A 20,637-nucleotide genomic window follows, 5' to 3' on the forward strand; every position below is an offset into this window, starting at 1 on the left:
AATAACTTCTTCCTGAAAGTTTAAAGGAAAGACTATCATGGAACTAAGAAAAAGTTCATCACATGCTGGAGTAAGCAATAAATCGCCATAACTCTCCCATATTTACCCCCAAACAGCCACAAATGAGAGCCTCAAAATAAATCTTGGAACAGCAGAACCAGCAAAAAGACAGCGTGAAGCAATCTTTGAGCTCAAGAAAATCATTAAGATCACTAAGAAAAGTTCATCTCGCTCAGGTGAAAGGGAGTACAGTCCAGGACAGGAAGTGTCCCAACAAGAGAGTGGCAAGTCCCACCTCAGCAAACCAACAATAGATCCTGAGCCCCAGTGCAGAGGAGCAAGCAGACACCAATACCAGGACCCACCACATGCCTGAGCATAGCCAGAAGAATGGGTAGACTCCAGAACCACGATGTGCTTCAGCACAGATCCGGTAAAACAGGTAAATATCAACCCTATGGGTGCCTAAGCAGACAGGTTATCGGCCAGCACTGGCCCGTTCACATGCTTCAGTGTAGCCCTGGGCTCCAGTAGCCAGACCTCCATGTGTTTCAATGTACCATCAGGTAAGTAGGTAAATGCCAACCCTATGGGTGCCCAAGCAAACAGGAAGTCCAATGCTGGGCCCCTGCGATGTGCTCTGGCAGAGCCCTGGGCAAAGAGTCAGCTGCCAGCAGACAGACCACCACATGCTTCAGGGTAACCCCAAGGAAATACAGAGGTACCACACTGGCGTCAGGAACCACCACTAGAATCCTGGTTCAACACCAGGTAGGCCAGACCCCTCTAGCCTCCAGGAAGTCCCACCACTCACAACCCTCCCTCTCCCCTATGCACAGCACTGGATACAAGGGTCCCCTGGGGGTGCCAGGGTAACATCAGTGCAGCACCAGGTAAAGAGCTAGAGTCTGTAGCTCCTGGAACAAGAAGCCTGAGACAGGGCCCCTTCCACCCCAGGAGCAGAGCTTAAATTTAAACAAAAAAATCTGACTAAAGAATGTTATTGTGGTGACAGGGAGATCAAGACAATCAGAAAACAACAACAATGCCAAATACCTATGGGTAAAATCCCAAAATAAAAGGAGAAGTGGTCTCAAGCCCAAAATAATTCATAGGAAGAGCTCAAAAAGGAGCTTAAAAATCATATAAGAAAGGTAGAAGCAAAACTGGGAAAAGAAGTGAGAGTGATACAAGAGAATTATGAAAAAAAGAGCCAACAGCTTAGAAAAAGAAAGTAACTGCTTAAAAACTAGAACTGGCCAAATAGAAAAGGAGACAGAAAAATCCACTGAAGAAAACAACTCCTTAAAGAGTACAACTGGCCAAAAGGAAAAGAAAGTACAAAAATGTAAAATACCTCATGAGAAAAAACAACTGACCTGGAAAAGAGATCTAGGAGATACAATGTCAGAATCATTTAACTACTAAAAGTCATAATCAAAAGAAGAACTGGACAGCATCTTTTCAGAAATTATCAAGGACAACTGCCCTGATATCCTGGAACCAGAGGGCAAAAAAGGCATTGAAAGCAACCACTGAACACCTCAGGAAAAAGATCCCAAAATAAAAACTCCAAGGAACATAATAGCCATATTACAGAACTATCAGGAATAGGAAAAAAGACACAGCAAGTGGCCAGAAAGAAACAATTCAAATATTGGAGAGCCACAATCAGGATTTACAAAGGATTTAGCAGCTGCAACACTCAAAGATCAGAGGTCATAGAGGTCATGGTACGTGGGGAGGCAAAGGTGCTAGAACTACAACCAAGAATCACATACCCAGCAAAATTAAGCATAGTACTTCAAGGGAAAAATGGTCATCCAATGAAATAGGATTTCAAGCTTTCATAAGAAGACAATAGAACTGAACAAAAAAATTGTTTTCCAATATCAAAACACGAGAGAAGCATAAACATGTAAAAAAGGAAAAGAAAACATAAGGGATTCAATGGAGCGGAACTGTTTACATTCCTACATGAGAAGATGAAACTTGCCATTCTTAAAACTTGTACCACTAATAGTACAGCTAAAAGGACTATATATAGAGGATACAGATATAAGATGAATTTGAGGTAATGGCATAAAAATAAAAAAAGACTGAGAAAGAGGAGTATACTTGGTACAGAAGAAAGGGAGAGGTAGAAGGGGTAAATTATTTCACATGAAGAGGCACAAAAGACCCACTGAAGATGAGAGGGTTGGTAATGGGCATCGCTTGAACCTCACTCTCATCAATACTGGCTCAAAAAGGGAATAATATACACAATCAGTTAAATATAGAAATCTAACCGGAGATGGAAGTAGGAGGGGAGCAGATTAAGTAAAGATGGGGGAGACAGACAAAACAGAAGCCAGATCAGGGGAGGTGGTAGACAGAAGCAAAACACTGGTGAAGACTGACAGGGGGAGAAGAGAGATGCCAAACAGGAGGAAAGCTAGGATGGAAGGAAATACACAGTTAGTAATCATAACTGTTAATGTGAATGAGATGCGTTCTCCCATAAAACAGAAGCAGATAGGAGAGTGGATCAAGACTTAGACTCCTATAATATGCTGTTTACAAGAAACACACTCAAAGCAGAGAGACACATACATAGTAATGGTAAGGAGGTGGAGAATAATCTATTATGCTTCAGCTGATATTAAAAAGGCAGGGGTAGCAATCTTAGACAAAGCAAAAGCAAAATCAGGACTCACTGAAAGAGATAAGGAAGGAAACTGCATGTTGCTAAAAGCTACCATGAACAATGAAGTAATAGCAATACTTAAGATATAGGCACCAAGTGGTATAGCATCCAAATTCTTGAAGAAGTTAAGTGAGTACAGGTTCATAACCAAACAAGAGATGGAGAGCATTAAGAAATATAAAATAAATAATTTTGATTATATTAAATCAAAAAGCGTTTGCACAAACAAAACCAATGCAAACAAGATTAGAAGGAAAGCAGAAAGGTGGGAAATAATCTTTACAGCAAGTGTCTCTGATAAAGGCTTATTTCTCAAATACATAGAGAATTAAACTGAAAAGAATACAAGCCATTCTCCAATTGATAAATGGTCAAAGGATGTGAACAGGCAGTTTTTAGGTGAAGAAATCAAGGCTATCTATAGGCATATGAAGAAGTGCTCTAAATCACTTTTGATTAGAGAAATGCAAATTAAAACAACTCTGAGGTACCACCTCATACCTATCAGATTGGCTAATATGACCAAAAAGGAAAATGATAAATGTTAGAGAGGTTGTAGGAAAAGTGGGACACTAATACACTGTTGGTGGAGTTGTGAATTGATTCTACCATTCTAGAGAGCAATTTGGAACTATGCCTAAAGGGCAGTAAACCTATGCATACCCTTTGATTCAGCAATATCTCTACTAATTCTGTATCCTAAAGAGATCATTAAAAATGCAAAAAAAAAAAAGACCTACATTGCAAAAATGTTTATACAAGTCCTTTCTCTGGTGGCAAAATACTGGTAATTGAGGGTATGTCCATGAACTGGAGAACAGCTGAACAAGCCATGGTATATGGATGTAATGGAATACTATTGTGCAGTAAGAAATGATAAACAGGCAAATTTCAGAAAAACCTGGAAAAACTTGTATGAACTAATGCAAAATGAAATGAGCAGAACCAGGAAGACATGATACACAGCATCGGAAACGTTGTGTAATGATCAACTATGAATGACTCTGTTCTTCTCAGTAACATGTACAAAGGACTCATGAAAGAAAATGCTATCCACATCCAGATAAAGAACTGATGGATTCATAATGCAGATGGAAGCATAGTCTTTTTCATTTAGTCTTTTTGCGGGGTTTTTGATCCATTTCTTCTTTCACAATTGTGACTAATATGGAAATATGTTTTACATAATAGCACACGGATAACTTCTATCAAACTGCCTACCATTTTAGGAAGAGGGGTGGGGATAGAGGGAGAAAAATTTGAAACTCAAAATCTTGCAAAAATGAATGCTAAATATTGTCTTGACACATAATTGGGAAAAAATACTATTTTTTAAAAGTTCATTAGCTTCAATCTCCCCACATTATAGATGAGAAAACCTAAACAAAACTGAGTACTGCCCTGATGAAGTGAGCAATCCAAGGTCACACATCAAGTTTACTGCAGAGCTAAATCCCTGTCTAGTGGTCTTTCCACCACACCACACTGCCTACTTCTTTACTATGATTACTGTCTTCAATTTCTTCCTTTCCAGTACATCATGTACTCAAGCTATTAAATTGAAATTTCTAAAGCATAAATCAGATCATGCCAGTCTCTTATGCTAAAATCTGGCTTCCAGATAAAATGCAAACATTGTTTAGCAATTTTAAATCCTTCACAATCTCACTCAAACCTATTCTTGCAGACTGAATGAACCCTATTTCTGCTTACTTAGTCTATATTTCAGTCAAGATGGCCTACTTGTAACTCAGACAATGTTCACAACATTTTAATGTCAAATTCTGTGCCTTTGCATTAATTTGTCCCACATGTCTGCAATGCCCTTAGAACTGTTCCTAGCATCCCTAGATTCTTTCAAGGCTCAGCTATGTATCACTTCCTAAATGAAGTCTTTTATGATCTCTCCAGCATTTTAGTACCTACTCCTAACCTACATCTAAAATTACTTTGTACTGACTTCTTTGTATACATAGGCTAATAAATCTAGAGTTGAAAGAAATTTCAAGTTACCTAGTCCAACCCCCCCAACACACACACACACACACACACACACACACACACACACACACACTTTACAGGTGATGAAACCGAGGCCTACATGGATTGCTCAAAATCACAAAGGTAGGTCCTATGAATCCAGTCAGCACTCTTCTGCTTATACTATATGCTGTCTTTTTTTAAATGTTCTCCAGTAATATATAAGATACATGTATATGCACATGTGTGTGTATATATGTATAAAATAGGTACCATTTCTATCTTTGTATTCCCAGAGCATACTACAGTGCCAAGAACATTACAGATTCTTAATAAATGCTTGTCAAAGTAATTGCACTGTTCTAAAAAAAGTTTTTTTTAAATTAAGCAAATATGTTGGAAATAACATGCACTTATTTTTAAAACTTCCATAGATTTTTACACCTTAGTTGTTAAAGTGAGAAAATATCCAATTAAAGCATTACAGTATAAATAAAAATAAATGAACACACAATGTGGTTCTCCCCCATAATACAGGAGGATTATAAAGTTGTAGATATATTTATCACAGTGGAAATTTTTGCCACACTCCTCTAACATGTGGCAACATTTTAAAGAGTGGTCGATCTGCTGTAAGAGGGATGAACCAAAGTTGCTGAAATTGCAGCTGTAAGCATACTTGATTGCTAGTTGTCATCTTATCAATTAGGTCATCTGAGTTCTAGTACCAGAGCCATCACAGTGATTATGTGGGATAGAAAGATGAATTCCCCAGATGCAGAGAAATGATAAGATGAGAAGTGGTTACCATGGCATTTACATGGAAAATTTCAGAATGATGTTTATTCCCTTTCCCCTCCTCAAAACTTTACTCTTTGGACTTGAATGAACGCAATCATTTTATTTTTGGTTTTGGATTGACACAGACTTAGGCAACAATTATAATAAAATGATTGCTACTAAGAAGCCCTTAATATATAATTCTAATGTACATGACTGACTTTTGGGGGTTGGGACGTAGAAGAATGTCACACACACAACTTCTGAACATTTGGAGTGAAGAGATATATTTGAGATTCTTAATAAAAGTGAGGTAGATATTAATGAAATGAAGATAATGTAGATTAAGATAAATAATAGAGATTTAGATATGTATTCTCTCCCTGTCCCAGAACTGTTTCAGGTATATCCCATGAAATTTTTCCCACTGTAATTTTTAATAATCTACTGTTGCTATGATTTGTTCCTTAGACCACACTATAAGTTGGACAAGATGCCAGAGATATTCCTTCCAATGCTTAAATTCCATAATTTGTCACCCCTTGATTTTTTAAAACTCCAGAAAAGTAGAAATATAAAAAACTTAGCACTTTCAAGGAAAATAAGTCAAATATCAAGTTAACAGAATACTCATTTGCTCATGAATGACATTCCAAAATATTAATTATCCAAAGAATATTAATCAGTGAGAACTTCTCTAAGTTGTCAAAATTTGTTTAAACAAATTTATCTGAATTATCATAACTACTTTTTGAACAAATCAACTTTTGTACCCTTCTAAAAACCAAGAATTCTATTAACAAGTAATTGAATACTAAGTACAAAGTCATAAATGTAGGGAATTACTTAAATGAGAAAGGTTTTAAGAGAAGTATAGAGTTTACTAAAGAATGTGACAGTTCTACTTGTCAGTCTTTCTCTTATCAGACCATACTTCGAATAGTATGATCAATTCTGGGTTCTACATTTCAGAAAGGACACTGATAAGCAGGTTACATTCAATCAGAGTGGTCAAAGGCTTAGAAATTAAATTATGGAATCTTATGATGGTTGAAGGAAATGGGCCTGTTAAACTAGAAAAGGAAAAAAAACATGAAGGCATGACAGAAGTCTTCAAGTGGAGACTTGTTTTATTTGGGTACAAAGAAGGCAAAACTAGGAACAGTATGTTTAAGTAGTAAAATTAGGCTTGATAAAAGGAAAATTTTCTAAGAATCAGAGCTATTCAAAGGTGGACGTATGCCTCAAGAAGTAATGGGAATTTCTTCACCATAAGTGTTAAAATAAAGATAAGCTAATTGGCAAACCATTCTAGTATCTTTGCCAAGAAAATCCCAAAATGGGGCCATGAAGAGTAGAACACAACTGAAACAACTAAACAACAACAATAACCACTCTTAATGTTAGTTTTTTGCCCAGTGACCAGCAAAGTGAAGACACAACTAGAGGAACTGAATCACTTGTTAGGTATGCTGTAGAGGAGACTGTTATTCAGGTAGATGCTGGACTAGTTGATCTCTGAGTTTCCTTTCCAATTTTGAGATTCTGTGACCAGACCAACACAGATATGAAGTTTAGACCAATCAAGGAAGCTCAATCCATTCTAGTATTCAATGCTGTAAGTCAATGGCTATTGAGTTTTGGTTTTAGGAGGAATCTTGGGAGAGAAAACTCCATAAAGTTCAATTCTGATGCCTCATTGTAGCATGGAGATGATCCTGACTTCTCTAAGGCTATGCCAGTGGATTGGGAAGGTTCTATCATGTTGGGACAGATTCAAATGAGGTCCCAGAAACAAACTGGCACTGATTTCTGAGGATCATTCTACCTAAGGACAAAGAGGCTTCTCCCAATGTTTGGGTCACTTGGTGGTGAATTCTTCAGCAATTTCTGAAACAAATAAAATACAAAATTGCACTTAGTCTTATATGGCAACCTTCCACTTCTATAGGGAAGGTGTCAGAGTGGTGGAAAAGAGAAGAAAAGGTACAAAAAAATCAGTTTTTAGATAATTTCTCATTTCAAACCAGGTTATTTATAAGTACTCTCAATGTGATGGGCAGCTAGGTGGCGCAGTGGATAGAGTGGTGGGCCTAGAGGCAGGAAGACTTATCTACCTGAGTTCAAGAATCTGGCCTCAAAAACTTGTTAGTTGTGTGCAAGTCACTTAACCCTGTTTGCCTCCATTTCCTCATCTGTAAAATGAGTTGAAGAAGGAAATGGCAAACCATTCTAGTATCTTTTCCAAGAAAATGCCAAAATGGGGCCATGAAGAGTAGAAAACAAGTGAAACACCTAAACAACAATAATAACCACTCTTAATGTGAGCTTTTTTGCCCAGTGACCAGCAAAGTGAATACACTACCAGAGGAATTAAATCATATCTATCTTGATATACTTGCTATAAATAAAATCAGAAGACATAAAGAAGCTGTAGTTAAATGCAAATCTACCTCATAAGTTCAAGTTCAAATGAGTATATTTTCTATCAATTAATTAATCAATTAGCATTTATTAATGGGAAATTAGGTGACACAGTGAAGAGTGTCAAGGCTGGAGTCAGGAAGATTCATCTAAAGTTCCAGTATGATCCCAGACATTTAATAGTGGTTTGTCTTTGTTTGCCTCAGTCTCTTTGTAAAATGAGATGGAGAAGGAAATGACAAACCACTTCATTGCCTTTGCCAAGAAAACCCCAAATGGGGTCACAAAGCCTCAGAGAGAACTGAAAATGACTATACAACAACAACAATAAAATAAGATACAAGAGGCTTTCAAGAGAGAAGGCATCAGGAAAAGTCTTATGTAGAAGAAGGGTATAAAAGTTGATTTGTTCACAAAGTAATTATGATAATTCAGATAATTACAGTTAGTCCTGATGGAGATTGGGGATCCTAAGAGGCAGAGGTAAATAGCTGGTTTTTATTATGCATCCATGAAGGCAACTTCATGGAACATTTGGTCATTTCATTTTGCAGTGCTTATGATAAATATGTGCAAAATGACCATCAGGAAAATTACTGCAGCTTATGTACCACCATCTGTTGCAAAAGATAAAGGCCTTGGGGAATTCTATGGAGAGCTTGAGAATACTATACAAATTCTGACATAAAACACTGTACTCTGTGACTTCTATGAGTATCATGAAAAATGTTGGGAAACATAGATCAGAAGGACTGAAAAAAGTCCCAATTTGCAGATCATATAGGTCATACAGATCATTCAGATAATACATAAATCTATGCATCACAAATGTTCTTCCAAAAAGGACTGGGGAGGTACTGGACATGGTAAGTACAAAATGACATTACAAAAGATGAAAATGATTATATTTTTATAGAGAAGAATGACTCATTATTGGTGGGGCAGTCATTCCTGAATCTGCTGATTCGTAAAAAGAATAAAAATGAGGAAAGTCTGGAATTAAAACAATTCTAACTTGATTTGTTTAAACAAGCTACTGACGCTGAAAAAAAAATGGCATCTCGGGTAGAACTGACATAGATACTAATTACAAAAAAAATATATTGTCATAACACCAAAAGAGCCTAAAAAGTTACCTAGTCAGTTAACACATGGTCTACTTGCTGAGTAGAAAAATATGGCAGCCAAGGACATGACCAGTTTAAAATATAAACTTATTTGTAAACTCTTACAGAGAATGAATTATATATTTTTTTAAAAAGCTGTAAACAATGGGTGGCAAATTAAGTTTAAAGAAATTTTAGCAAGAAATCCAACTAATAAAGTTATCCTAATTATATCTAATGATAAACTTGGGAGGGCAATAAATGTATGGAAACTGCAAAGGAGTTGCAAAGGTTACTTTATTTAAAAAAAAATTTTTTTTGTACCATTAAGGGAATTGGAACCAACACATCTAGACTCTTAATGTTACAGACCTGGGTATGTATACAGAAGAAGCAGAAATGAATTAAAAAGAGCAAAAATGGGAAAGGCAGCTAGATTAGATGAAGCATATACACAAGATATCCATGCAAACATGAATGTGAGGACACTGAAGGACTGATTCATAACTAATCTAAAGGAGGGGAAAGTGCAAGAGGTGAGTTTGGGAAGAAGATGAAGAGAGGGATAAGAAACCTCAAACTCTTTTTTTTAGGGGGAAGGCAAGGCAATTGGGGTTATGTGACTTGCCCAAGGTCACACAGTTAATAAGTGTCAAGTGTCTGAGGCTGGATTTGAATTCAGGTCCTCCTGACTCTAGGGCCTGTACTACCTAGCTGCTCCATTATTTTTGTTTTGTTTTATTTTTCATACTTTGTTAATACAAAAAGAAAAAAGGTAATCAAGAGATCCTCAACAACTACTAATCTATATACCTACTTGTCTGTCTTTATACTAATCTATATACACATGCCCCAAGGAAATCATTAGTGAGATATTAGCATGAGACAGGCAGGCTTTCACTTGCAATATTCCACAGCAGACTACAGCTTTAATATGGTAGAGTTCACAGACATATATTGAGAACACAAGATTCTACTATTCTTACTGTGTAGATGATAAAAAACAAGTTTTGTTCTGATAGAACAAATCACCACTTAAAGGGATGTCCCTCAATCAACAAGAACCTATTAAGCATCTACTATTCACCATGCACTGTAATTAGGTCACTGTCCTCAAGCAGCTTACATTGTATTTAAAAAGCTATCAGCCATACTTATGTCATGCACACATCAACATTTTTCAAGATTCCTTCAAAAGATATAACAGAGATAAAGCTTTTATCAATAATCATCAATAGTATGTGACGTACAAAACAACAGGGAGATGTATGTTTGACTAACAAGTTCAGATGCATCATAGCAGAGATCTGGCACACAGTCTAAGTTGGAATATTCCCTGTAAACAATAAGTTCCTCTTGATGTTTCTGTTGGCAGATGATATTATAATGGTTGCATCAAGTTCTAGAAATTTTCGAAGTCTCTTGGACAAGATTCATAACTACTTGGAAGAAGTTGGGCTAATTATCCATGCAAAAAAAAACATGTGAATGAAGAATTTATATTGACATGAAGTTAGATGGATAAACCACAGAGCTTATCCATTCAGTATATATACCTTGGACAGACAAGGCAAAAAAAAAAAAAAGAACTGAGTTTAGAGCTAAACAGAATTACTAGAAAGGGATGGTTTGTCTATGGAGAATTGCAGAGCTCCTTCAATGGCTCTAAATCTCTATCAAAGCTACATCAAAGCCTCCAAGAAAGGCAAATCTTTTTAATACCAATATTCTACCAGTGTTATTGTAATGTAATGCCAAGGAAAGGCAACTTCCCAGGTTCAAAATACCAGCATAGGTGCTCTCTATTTTATTCAGTAACAAACCCAGAACAGAGAAGATCAAAACATGACATCATTCAAAATACAGCATTTACTAAGTGTGATTAAATCATCTCCAAGGCCTACCCCACCCCAGGACTTTCCAATCATTCAATCAATTACAAAGTCTCTGTTCCAAATACTTCTCCACCCCTAGGCTATACCTTAATTAAGTCCACCACAAAGCCCCTCTTCTCAAATGGAGATTAGTTTCCAAACATAAGTAAAATACATTCATTTGCTCAACCATAGAACACAAAAAGGTCAAAAGTTCCCCACCCCTGGATCACAATTGAATCTACCCCAGAGTTACATCAAGTTTAAACACAGCACTTAATACCCAAATGGAGGTCTTTTCTTCATCTTGACACGAGGCAAGTTCTCAGCAATCTTAGTTCCTGGGGAGACAAGGCTTAGCAAGGCCATAAGATACATTGCCAGTCCCTTCATGAATTTATCCTCTGTCTGTAGAACAGTCCTAGAACCCCTGAACACATTAGCAAAGCCCTCTCCCAGGATTTCTGTAAACATACAACAAGAAAATCCTTCTTCAGGGCTTCTGAACCAACAGAAAGGCTCCCAGACCCCTGCAACAACAGCACTGTCCTTCACCAGTGGACAGTATTCATTCTGTCTGCCGGACAGTCTCCAGACCCCTGCAACAACAGTACTGTCCCTCACCAGTGGACAGTATTCACTCTCAGTACTGTCCCTCACCAGTGGACAGTATTCACTCTCTGTCTGCAGGACAGTCTCAGGCCTTCTTAACCAAATGCCAGGTTCCAGGACTTCTTCAACAGGACAGTCTTTCACCAGTGGACAAATCTGGCAAAATAACATCAAAACAGACAGACAAAGTACCAGCAAAACAGCCATGTCTCCTCAGTCCTTGGCAGCTCAGGGGGCAGGTCTCAAAAGTCCAGGGCAATTCAAAGCGGCCACCAGCAATCTCTTAGTCTCTCCCTCTACACGAGGTGCTGCTTCCAAAAAGAACTTCCGCCTCTCTCTTGTCTCTCCAAATCTACGTCACCAGCTCCTCCCAGTCAGGACTTTCTTTTCACATCAAAAAGTCCATCCCACAGGTGGGATTAACAAGCTCTGGGTTTTAATACAATCAATTTGAAAACCAAGCCAATACAGGGGAATCTTTAATTGCCATTACTATCACAGTTATTGAATAACAATAACAAGCCACACAAGACTACAATCTCTAATTAATTAAAATAGGATAGGATATTGTTTTGAGGACTATATTTGTTTGCTACAAAAGAGGGCCATACTAATGGTAAGGAGAGTCACTGAGAAATGACAGATGAAAAAAAATACATAAGGAAGCTATAACATCACAAAAAAAAGAATAACAAAGAAGTGGAGTTGGGGGTGGCTAAGTGGCACAATGAATAGAGCATTGGTCCTGGAGTCAGGAGGACCTGAGTTCAAATCCAGCCTCAGACACTTAACACTTACTAGCTGTTTGACCTTGGGCAAGTCACTTAACCCCAATTAACCTGCCTCCCCCTCTCCAAAAAGGAAGGAAGGAAGGAAGGAAGGAAGAGGACTGGAAGATGCCTATGAAGAAATGTTCTAATAGAAAAAGAAGGGGGGGCTGGTCACATGGCATGAGCATGGGTTAACCAATGGAAGACTCATGTGCTCCACTGGTATAACTGCTATATCAAATGAAAGAAAGGAAGGCCCTAAATGCTAGGTAGATCATCTGTAGTGATGGTTGCATCAAGATTTAGAATGCTTATCTATTTATGGGAGCAAATGGCCAAGAGTTTGACACGATGGGAAAGCATGGATGTGTTTCAATCTTTATTACCAGAAGAAACCTTCACATGAATGATCACAGATTCATCTGAACATCCGAGTTTAAAGTTGTGGTATATGACTGTGATGGAATACTATTGTGCTATAAGAAATGACAATCATGGGGCAGCCAGGTAGCATAGCGAGTAAGAGCACCGGCTCCACTGTCGGGAAGACTTGTGGATTGAATCCAGGCTCAGACACTTAGCACCCACCCAGAAACACCTGGCCGTGTAACCTTGAGCAAGTTACTTAACCCCAATCGCTTAGGGGCAGCCAGGTGGCTCAGCAAGTAAGAGCATCGGCTCCAGTGTCGGGATGACCTGGGTTCAAATTCGGACTCAGATACTTAGCATCACACCCAGAAATAACTGGCCATGTAATCTTGAGCAAGTTACTTAACCCTGATTGCTTTAAAAAAAAAAAAAAAGAAATGACAATCAGGATACTCTCATAAAAACCTCTAAAGACTTACATGAACTGATGCAAAGTGAAGTGAGAAGAAACAGAACACTATACACAGTAACAGCAATATCGTAAGGATGATCAACTGTGAAAGACTCAGTACTCGAATCAAGGTAATGGTTGAAGACAATTCCAAAGGACCCATGATGAAAAATGTTGTCTACCTCCAGGGAGAGAACTGATGAACAATGAATGCAGATTGAAATATATAATTTTACTTTTTTAAATTTTCTTTTTATCTGCATTTTCTTTCATAACATGGCTACTATAAAAATATGGTTTTCATGACTTCACATGGTTACATCAAATTGCTTGCCTTCTCAAGAAAGGGGTAGGATGGGAGGGAAGGAAAGAATTTGGAACTCAAAAAAATTTTTTTAAAAGAATGTTCATTTTTACACATGTAATTGGGAAATATTATTTAAATAAATAAAAGATACATTTAAAAAGGAAATTGAGTCTTGAGAAAAGGGGCAGGGAGATGAAGTGATGATCCTAAATGCCATATCTATAAACATTTTAAAATATGGGGTTTCATGTAAGAGTTTGCCTTCACTTATTCTAATTGTTTTCTTTTTTACTTAAGGATAAATTTTTAATTATCTTTTTTGATACAATTTTTAAAATTGTATTTTTAAACCCTTCAATTTACTTTCTTAAAAAAAAAAAAACTTCTGGGGCAGCTAGGTGGTGAAGTGAATAGAGCACCAGCACTGGAGTCAGGAGAACCTGAGATCAAACCTGGCCTCAGACACTTAACACTTACTAGCTGTATGACTTTGGGCAAGTCACTTATCCCCAATTGCTCTCTCCCCCCCAAAAAAAAGCAAAAAAAAAAAAAAAAACCACAAAACTTCCAAAGCCTCCCATGTTACACCTCAAGTGTACTCTAGGGTGAAAGTGACTTTTAAATGACAAAGATAACCATGAAATGCCAATATTACTATAAGAGGATTTTTCCAATCTTCATCATTGTTATGAAGTCCAAAGTCATAGGATCATATAGATCACAGATTTAGATAGGACATTAAATGCTCTCTAGTTCATTCCTTTCATTTTATAGAGGACTGAGGCTCAAAGAGATGAAGTGAGTTATAGGAGGTCACAAAGGTTGTAAGTAGAAGAGTCAGGATTTGGACCCAGGTTCTCTGACTCAAAAGCCAGTTCTCTCTTTTTTTTCTTTTTTTGGGGGGGGAAGCCAGTTCTCTTTCGTATTATGTTGTAACACTAAAATCCTTCTTTCCTCTTATAAAGATTTACATGAGCTAACGCAGAATGAAGTGAGCAGAACCAGGGTAATACTGCATACAGAAAAAAACAGTATTATAAGAAGGATTAAATGTGAAAGATGATCTTTACCAGACCAATTCAGTCATTGATTCCTTTTTCCCTTTGTACTCCTACAACACTATAATATTCATTTTGGCACATCATAACCTGGGTATTTTTAAATTTTAACTGTTATATGAATATCTAGTGGAATGCTGGCTGATTGTTAAATTTTCAGTGTGAAAATTTACATCTTGGAAACTGGCAAATGCCACAACTCAAGGCTTGATAGACTTGGTTTACCTAGACTTAGAAAGCGACGGAGAAAATATTAATAATGCACACTAAACTTACATGTGTTGTGCATCCATCTTCTCCATACCCCACCCCTGCGGTCCCTGAACTTGTTAAAAATTTACTAGCTCACTCATATGAAAAACATATCTAATAATGAGAGTATTAGCAATTTCTCAACAGTAACTATTATACTCTTTTGTATTTGCCACAAAAGCACTAACATAGTGTTGTGAACTTAGGTGATTGACAAATATTTGTTGAACTGAATGAACATGATTTATATCTGAGACTTAGAAAGGGCTAACAGTTCTTTTTTTATTTCCCTGCAGAGTGGATCAAAGGTGACCCAAGATGTGACAATTAGTCAGTAGCTCTTCTAGACTAAGTTAGTACTCCAAGTTCCAAACTGTCTGTTCATGAGGTCATGTTGTTTCAGCTTTTCAACAGGAAAGAAATAGATTTGATAAAAGAAGGGGGGGAAAAGAAAAATACATCACACTTTTAGTTTTTGGTTTGTGTTTCAAAAAAATCTGCCTTTGGGGACATAAAAGCCAAGTTTCAGGACAGGCAACATAATAATCTCTCTCTTAAACACATGTCTCAGAAAAAAAGTTAAGTCAAGAATAACAAAGTTCTAAGTGGCTCATGAGACAACACACTATTTTTTTTTTTTTAGCAGAGATGTTTTTCTCTCATTGTACCCCAATCAAAGCATATGGTGTCCTAAGTGAAGAACAGGATCTCAAGAACACTCTATCCATTCTTCATTGTCTCACAATCCCTATTCTTAGGTCCTTGATATTAGCACCTGTAGCACTGCAGATAGTTCTTAATCATCTTTGGAAATGGAAGGATATATGCATCGAGTGTCATTAAACAATGCAAACAATCAAACAGGGTTTTTAAGTTTCATTTGAGCCTTATGCTGTTACTGAGGACCAAAAGGGCCTGATGTCAGGAAGACCTGAGTTCAAATCTGGTAAAGTAGACACTTACTAGCTGAGTGACCTTGGGTAAGTGACTTTAGCCTCTGTATGCCTGTTTCTTCAACTGTAAAATGAGGCTGATAATAGCACCTGTCTCCTGGGATTATTGTGAGGATCAAAGAAGATAATCTTTGTAAAGCACCTCATACAGTACCTGGCACACAGTAGGCACTATATAAATTGTTTACCTAGACTTACGTAAACTATTACTGTCATCATTATTACAACAGTATAACACAAGATGGCTCAATAACTTACAGAAAAAAGACAGTAAGCAAATACACCTAAAAACTCTAGAGGACACACCACAACAAACTGTAGCATCAACCCCTAGCTAGGCAAGCTTCTATAGTGTCCACATACATGTTTCACATATATGCAGTTGCTTCTCCAAAAAGCAGGCAGGTATCATATTATATCCTTCTGAAATCCCTGGGGTTAAAGAATTTTCATCATACTTACTGAACTGAGTGAAACAAGCAAAACTAGGAAAACAATTTATATAATTACAACACTGTAAATAAAAATTCTGAAAGACTTAAGAGCTCTCATCAATGCAAAGAACAGCCACAGCTACAAAGGACTGATGATGAAGCATGTGGCCTACCTAAGAGACATGATGTGGAAAAATGCGTGTTTGTGAAATATATATCTCTGGACAAAACCCAGGCATGGGCTTGTTTTGCTTGACTATGCTTATCTGAATAAGATGCTGTCCCTTTTTGTATGTGTGCGGTTTGATGGTTGAAATGAGAAGAAAATGAAATTTTGTGTAAATTGAAAGAAAAGAATCAATTTGAAATGCATGTAAAGTGCTGTCCCTCCTTTTCATATATGAAAATTTTGGTTGATTAAATGGACAGGAAAATAGTTTTTGTGCATGCAAAAACTGATAAAATCTATGTGAGAAGAAAGGGTTTTGTGATAAAATGTGAGGACTCGTGAATAATTAAGAGGCCTAGAAAGAAAACTGCCCTTAGGATGAATGGACTGAATAGATGTTAGAGGACAGAAAAATGATGAAGGTAACAGGACATTGTGGTCAGGCCAATCAAAAAGCATTTATCAAGGGCCTTCACCTATTAAGCCAGGTACTTTAGCATGATCCATCAGCTCATTTGCATATGATTGCTTTTAGTTTGAGAGGTAAAAATTCACAAAGTGATAATTGTTTGGAGACTATGGGAAGATTAAATAATGATGTTGATTTCCTATCTTACAAAATGGTGAATTTTATGAGTTTTGCTTCGTAAGTGAAAGATAATGATTCATCATTGACTATCAAGACATGGCTCTGATTTGAGCCAGCAGATTACAGGCATGGAACCCAGCAGAAGAATAGTATAAGTTGGCACCAGGAACAGATAAGAAGTAACATTAGCTGAGAGTGAAGGTACTAGAAGAAACAGTCAATTGAAAGGAAGTCTTTAGCCACATACTTGGAACCTGATAATTGTGGAAGTCAAGATGGAGAAAAATGTTGGGATCCTGCTGAGTGGGAGACAGCTAAGTCATGCAGTGCATAGTGAGCTGGGCCTGAAGTCAGGAAGACTGATCTTCCAGAGTTCAAATATGTCTTCAGATTCTTACTGGCTGTGTGACCCTGGGCAAGTCACTTAATACAGTTTTCCTCATCTGTAAAATGAGCTAAAGAAGGAAATGGTAAACCACTCCAGTATCTCTGCCAAGAAAACCCCAAAATGGGGTCATGAAGAGTCAGACAAAACTGAAATGACTTAGCCATACACAATCTCTGTTACGATTTGTGCAATTGCTTTCTACTGTGCCCTCTGATCTTAGAAAATTAGAAGGAAATATAGTCTACATGTTTTACTATATGAGTTGGTTTCAAGTAAACTGGATTAGTGATATTATGTTAAGAGAAAAGGGAGTTGAGTTTGTTTTCACGACCCAGAGAGACAACTTTAGTCTCTTTGCTATAACTAGATGTTGAGAACTGATTAGATTACATAGAATGGACAGATACCTGGCTGGTCTCCTCTGCACTGCTAAGAGAGCCAAGCTGAAGTGTTGCAGTTCTGCAACCTAAGGGAACTACTTGCCAATGCATTAATGCATTTTCTCAGTGTCCTATATAGGTGATTTTTAGATAAAAGTATATTTTGTTTCATCAATTTAAGAGCAGTAGAAACACACCCAGCTTACAGAGCAAGCAGAGAGAATCAGAAAAACAGCTAGCAGAAAGGCAGCTTTTTATAGTGCAGACTGCTCCCGAAGGGACCAAGAAAGAACATCAAGGCCTGTAGTCCAAAGCTGTGAGTTATCCTGAGTACATAGATTTTCCTTACTTTCTGACTCTGCTAGCTTTCTGTAAGTGTATACGCTCCCTCTCATGGACATGGCATGAACTGTTATGTTAGGGACATGAGATTCAGACTTATGGATGAACTATGAAGTATTGATTATTCCTTTGCTTGTCATATATCTGACAAAATAATGTGATAATTATTCTTGCTTTTACTTTATAGTTAACTAAATACTTTATATTTAACTGCTAAAAGACTCTTTGTGGCTGGTTCTTTGTAAAAGGGAAACATATGAGTGGGGGGAATCAGAATCTACATCAAATACTAGGAGTTTACTCCCCCTGCCACAGGGTCACCCCTAGGATGCTAAGTCACAGCCATGTAGTTGTGTCCTTAGGGGACCACAGACTTGCCACAGTGAAGGCAGTTCGGAGGATAACGATGGCCACATCCCACATAAAGGCTACATTTGTCCCAATGTAGGGTTGTTTTGTTGTTGTTGTTGTTGTTATGGGGGAGGGAGTTGGGGAAAAGTGATGGTAATGTTAAAAAAAAGAAGAAGAAAGAATGGTCTTTGACACATTTATAAAGACACAAAGAAGAAAAGAGGAGGTTTCATCAGCAATGTTGACAAACTGGATGGCTTTAAAAACTAAGATGTTGAATTTATTATTTACAAATCATTAGTAAAAGGGATTCAGTTTCCTATACAATATTCCATTTTGGTCTTCTTTGCATACAGAAATGCCCATGTTAATTGTAATTTGCCAAGTAATCAAAAATAATTGTTATTTAAAAAAATTGTTCTCACAAGCGTACAGAATTATGTCTTCAAAGGACTTTGCAATCTGCTCAATACAAAACTCCTTGTAATCTAAGGTTTGATTTATGCCTCTAAGTGGACATTGGCAAATCTAAATCATGTGGGCCTTGTAAACCCAATGAAAAGGCACACAAACAAGTGAGGGTTAATGGGGCAGAGAAAACAGATAGGTTTTGCTGTCTTCCTATCTTCCTTACACAACAATGAATCATGGTGGCTGAAAACCTCCTCTCCTTGGAAATAAATACATTTAAATGTCACAGGTTTTTAAGGTGGCTAAAAGAACAAACCTTAGAGATTATCTACACTATCTCCTTTATTTGAGAGGGGAGGAAAGTGGAACCTAGAAAAAAAAAGTGATTTGCCCAAGGTCATAAAGATGTTTGGCAGTAGAACTGGAACTTCAAATCCAAAGCTTTACTGGGGCAGAATAAGATTACAATCAAGAAGCCAGTGGCACACCCACAGTAAGCAGGTTGTTGCTTTGTTAGATGGAATCTGTCTCTAATGTAGCTATTGTCCTATTACTGGGTTCACAAAGCAAGGGCAGGAAGGAACACCACAGGTAGTCCTTATTTTTGGCTGCCTTGCATTTCCCTCTTCTCCTAATAAAGACTTATGCTCCACTTCCTTCTTCCTTTATTTGTTCTTCTGATGGTTTCTGGTGATGTCCAAATGGCTAACACAGTCAGGATATAATATATTAGCAATCAGAAATTCAGCTGCCAGGGACAGCAACCTTCTTTAAACCCATCTCTCAGAATACTTTGCAAGATGAAAACACAAGGATGATTTCTCCTGAAATAGGTTGAGGAAAATCATATGTGGAGGAAAGTTGGAAAAAATTTTGAGAAAGAGAAAATTAGACTTGTATCTACATACTTTACTATGCCAATATTAAAGAGGCACTAAGAATTTAACTGACACAAATTTAGTATAACAGAAAAGGAAGGAAAAACAGTCTTTTTTGAAAGGTTATTATGTGAGCAAATCATTTTGGGAAAGAACCAGTGCTTTTTTCCTCTTTGTTACTCACCTTATGGACAATACAGGGCCACAGGAAAAGTAAGAAATTGTTATGGATATCAGGCATCTTCTGGTTATAGACCAACGCCTTTAGGAAGTTCTCTAAATACTTTTTACTACAATGGATTTGCTCTCACTCCTCATGATTAGTTATAAATGCTACTTCAACTAGACCTTTTTTTCCTCTCCTCCTACCCAGTTTAGACACTTAGGAATGGGGATGGAAGGAAAGAACAGTATGGTTGTTGCATTCCTGGAAATTCGTTCTCTCTACTTCACCTTTGGAGGAGAAAGAACAGAGGAGTGATGCACAGAAGTAGTTACTACAAAGTGCCCTACTTTGGCATCAAATAGTAGGCCTCTTCCTCCTGAGTGAGAAGTCTGAGACAAAAAATTTAAAAAGTTATTAATGAAAAGTAAAACTTATTTTCTTCCTGTGTGTCTTTCTTTTGAGAATCTCAAGGTTTGGCCTGGCCTTTTAATTAGAAGCAAAAACAAGTGAAAAAGGAAACTGAACAACACAAAAGCTTTTAAATTTAATGGAGTTCTAAGGGAGGAAATTTTGTTTCTTAAAAAGTGCTTTACAATTACAAACAACTGACAAAGCATGTCTGTTCATTCAGCCTCCTGGTAACTAAGAAATGCAGACTGTCTCTAGATGAGAGACATACACTTTCCTTGTTTTTCCTGTACATCTTCGATTTGTTGAAACAAAGCAATGCTTACTTGACTTTGCAATTCATCATTTTCATTACTGACTTTCCATGTAAGGCCAAAAAGTCCTGCTCAAATAATCCACATTATGTAACACTGAAAATAAGTGTGAGTGTCCAACTAGCCCTTGATTTGGGTTCTCTTCTCTGTAAATACTTTCCCTTAGTGATTTTTTTTCTACT

The 20,637-nt window shown here is 37.3% G+C and overlaps 1 protein-coding gene across 1 annotated transcript in view; it reads right to left on the minus strand.

Annotated features, from left to right (window-relative positions):
- The window catches only part of ARHGAP42 (Rho GTPase activating protein 42), a 425,382-nt gene that overhangs the window by 62,347 nt on the left and 342,398 nt on the right, over positions 1-20,637 (minus strand). The gene's annotated exons all lie outside the window — the stretch shown is intronic.

This window comes from Petaurus breviceps, unplaced genomic scaffold (genome assembly GCF_028583685.1).
Source record: "Petaurus breviceps papuanus isolate PSGF00001 unplaced genomic scaffold, PetGlider_PUasm1.0 91133, whole genome shotgun sequence".
NCBI classification, from domain to species: domain Eukaryota; kingdom Metazoa; phylum Chordata; class Mammalia; order Diprotodontia; family Petauridae; genus Petaurus; species Petaurus breviceps.